At 45.5% G+C, this 4,041-nt stretch overlaps 1 pseudogene; it reads right to left on the bottom strand.

Moving 5' to 3' along the window:
- Nucleotides 1–2,183: 2,183 nt before the first annotated feature.
- Nucleotides 2,184–2,643, bottom strand: LOC103284009 (ferritin light chain-like; annotated as a pseudogene).
- Nucleotides 2,644–4,041: the final 1,398 nt, after the last annotated feature.

The raw sequence follows: 4,041 nt of genomic DNA, 5'->3' as shown, positions 1-4,041 counted from the left end.
TCACCCCTTGCACCCTGTGTCCAAAGGAGTTGAGGTTGACGGTCTGAGCTCCCGGCTGGGTGTACGGTGATGACAGCTCTGGGTTCGCTGGCTGCTGTCCAGAGACATACCAGAGGCGCCTTCCCATCCTCCCGGACACGTCTCCCGGGCTCACGATAGGCCGGGCCTTCCCGGAAGGTTCTCTGTGGACACCGAGCCCGGCGGGCGTGGATTCCTGCGAGTGTTAGTCACCGAGGGGCCGAGGCCGGTCCCCTCCCACGTCTGTCTCCGCGGAGGGGGTAGCGGTGGGCTCTCGCGTGTCACCTTCCGGCTTCCCTTTCCAGCCCCTCCGGTTGGGCCGCAGCACCCATGAAACCACTGAGCTGCTGTTAGTGGAGCACCTACCGTGCGCCAGACTGTCGAGGAGCCAGCGGGCGACTCGGCCCCTCCACAGGCACGCGCTGCATCAGCCACGCGCCCCAGCTGCCGGGCAGGGCCCAAGTCCCGCATCGGTGCCGTCCAGTGCAGGCGCACCAGCCGCCCTGGTTAAACGGAAATGCATGCAGATGCAACGGTGTTTGAAATGCAGGTCTTTTGTTGTCCTCGCCGCATTTCAAGGACTCAGTAGCCACAGGTGGCTCGTGGCTGCCACATGGAACAGGGCAGTACCAGGACATCTAGCAAACGTCCTGGAGTCACAATGAGCCAGAGCCACAGCTCAGATCCTTTCCTTGGGATGTATGTGACTCTGTCCAGTTGAGGGACATTCTCTGAGCCTCTCTTCCGCATCTATAAAAGCCCGTGTTCTTTCCATTGAATCACACTTCCGCTCATTTGGATATAATAGTTGGAGCAAAGTATAAAGTTAAAACCCCCAGCAAATTCAAATTACATTTTCCAAATAAGTGAGGACTCTTGTTCGCAAGTAATAGGAAATTAAATCAAGCTGGTTGAGGTATATAGGGACTTTACAGGCAAGGCTGACCATATAATGTGTGGGGCCCAGAGCAAAATGAATGCGTGGCTTTTTGTTCAAAAAGCAGGAAAAGCCAGGCCCGGTGCTCAGTCGGTAAGAATGTCGTCCCAGCACACCAAGGTTGTTGGTTGGCTTCCCAGTCAAGTCACATACAAGAAGCAATCAATGAATGCAAAAATAATTAGAACAACAACTCTCTCTCACTTCTCTCTCTCTTTTTCTCTCCCTCTAAAAAAGAAAAAAAAGAAGAAAAGAATCGATAAATTTTTTTTAAAAGCAGGGGAAAAGTGCATTAAAGGTACTAAAATGTGAAGCTTTTTTCTTTCTCCCACAGTATTTTTCTCAACTTATTATGGTGTTTTTTAATTTGCTACTTGATGTCATCCTTAAGTAAATAAAAATAAAAAATTTAAATTACTAGTATGAAATTTCCCATTCATCTTTATATTTTTAATGCCAGTTTTAAATGCAAATGTAAATGCATTTAACTTTGATGCAGAATCATGAAAATTACACAATTTGTTTTTAGTAGCTCATACATGATATGTATTTTGTTCTTTTTAAAAGTTTCTTTTATATTTTTTATCTTTTATTGATTGATTTTATTTATTTTTTAATATTTTTATTGATTTCAGAGAGGAAGGGAGAGGGAGAGATAGAAACATCAATGATGAGAATCATCACTCGGCTGCCTCCTGCATGTCCCCTACTGGGGATGGAGCCTGCAGCCCAGGCATGTGCCCTTGACTGGAATGGAACTCTTCAGTCCATAGGCCAACGCTCTATCCACTGAGCCAAACCAGCTAGGGCTGTTATTGATTGGTTTTAGAGAGGAAGGGAGAAAAAGAGAGAGAAACATTGATTTGTTGTTCCACTTAAGTATGCATTCACTGGTTGTTTCTTGCATGTGCCCTGACCAGGGATTGAACACTCAAACTGGGCATATCGGGACGATGCTCTAACCAACTGAACTACCTGGCCAGGGCCAAAAGCTTGGATTCTTTTTACTGTTTCTTTTCTGCAAAGAGCTTTACTGTTTCCATTTAGTCCAATGCATGGGAGAGGGCTCCAGGGTGGTTAAAAGAATGGCTAGTGGTTCCGGGGAGAGGCTCAGGCAAAAGCCAGACACCAGGGGAACGCAGCGGGGCCCCTCAAAGGCCTCTGGGCTCCAAAGGCTCCTAGTCGGGCTTGAGGGTGAGCCTTTCAAAGAGATACTTGCCCAGCCCAGCCTGCGGAGGTGAGTCAGGTGTGGCCCATCTTCTTCATGAGTTTCACCTGCTCATCCAGGAGGTGGTTCTCCAGGAAGCCACAGAGCTGAGGGTCTGTGTGGGTAGAACCCAGGGCCTGCAGCTCCAAAGGGCCTGGTTCAGGTTCCTCTCCAAGGCCAGGGCGGCGTCCATGGCATCCTGAGTCTCACTTCACTCACTCTGGGAAGGCTTCAGCACGTCCTGGAGGACAATGCGGCCACTACGCTGGTTTTGCATCTTTAAGAGAAGCTCGGTGCCCTTGCGCTTCTTCTCCGCCAACTCTTGGAAGAAGTGACCCACGCCCTGGAGAGCCACGTCATTGCAGTTCAAACAGAAGCTCAGAGAGAGGTAGGTGTGGGAGGCCCGCAGATGCAGGTTGGCCAGACAATTGACGGCAGCCTCCACTTCGATAGAATAGTTCTGACGAATTTGGGAGCTCATGGTTGTTTAGCAATAGGAGTTAAGGTAAAACAAACAAACAAACAAACAAAAATAAACAAAAACCAAAACACAAAAAACGGTGTTGGCTGGTCTCAAAGGCCGAGGATGGCTGAGGTGGTTCTGAAGATGGTGACTAGATGCACAGGCATGGGCCTCGCTTCCCCCCGGGTCTCCTCCTGTATTTTGTTCTTAACCAGAACCGTGGAAATGCTGCCCAAAATTAATTCAACTGTTTTTATTTCACTCCTTGATACATGTACCTCCTACCAGTACATTCTCTACCATTGGCTTACTGGTGAGTGAGGAAGGACTGAAGAGAAAAGGAACTACGGATAGCCCTGTTTCCTTTTTCTTCCATATCATTTCAGTGTAAGTGGTTGGGTGACACAGGGAAGTAACACAAGTAAGAAAGGAGAGGATAAGATTCCTTGGTCACTTGTATTTCTTAGAATGCCATTGTCTCTTTTCTGTGTTTGAAGCAAGTTTTGGTTTGAGGACAAAGCGTGGCTTCTCGTGGCTGTCAGCACCCCTGGTTACTCAGTTGCAGACATGACATGCGTTCCTGGTACTTGCTTTGAGTCTTGCTGAACTCCCAGGCATCTCTAGTTTGCCTGAATTCTGAGTCCATGGGGCATCACATACACTGTATGCAAATTGAGTGGCAAGGAATAGTGATGGACATTTATATTGCATGCATCTTGTTTGCTCACATCCATACCCCATTGTCCTGTTAGACTTTGCTTTTAAAATGCAATTTTAAAGATAATAAGAATTTAGAGATGGTGAAAGCACGCATTAATCATGGGACTCTTCTGGTGCCATGAAACCAGTCCTGTCCAAAAGACTGGATGGTGACGCTTCCACAGAACTCAAGGACAACTGAATGTATCAATCTTTTTATTTATGATTTGTCTGTGTCTTGTTTTAAAAATATTGCCCACCCTCAAAAAAGTTACTCTGCTATGAAAATTTCTAAGAGTTGTGTACTTTTACTTTTCTCATAAATGTCTAACCAACTTGGTTAAAGACTGAAGTAAGAATCTAACTTTTTCCCTAAGGTTAGCTAATTGTCCCAATACCACGTGTTGAAAAATCTCTTCTTTTACCATGAACTAAAATTACTTCTCTATAATAAAATCAAGTTCTGTGTATGTTTGGGTTTGTAATACCTTTGTCAATACCACTTTGTCTTAATTACTGCAAGTTTATGATAATTCTTGGTACTTTGCCAGCCAAGTCTCCTTACTCTTTTCCTCTCTTCAGGAATGCATAGATCTTCAATAAACAAACAAACAAACAAACAACAACAACAAAACACTTGTCAAGTTCCAGAAGAAAATTGTGATTCTTATTGTAATTGCATGGAAATTATTAATCAATTTGATAGATTTGACATCT

This window comes from Eptesicus fuscus, chromosome 9 (assembly GCF_027574615.1).
Source record: "Eptesicus fuscus isolate TK198812 chromosome 9, DD_ASM_mEF_20220401, whole genome shotgun sequence".
NCBI classification, from domain to species: Eukaryota; Metazoa; Chordata; class Mammalia; order Chiroptera; family Vespertilionidae; genus Eptesicus; species Eptesicus fuscus.
This window is presented reverse-complemented; position numbering and strand designations above follow the sequence as displayed.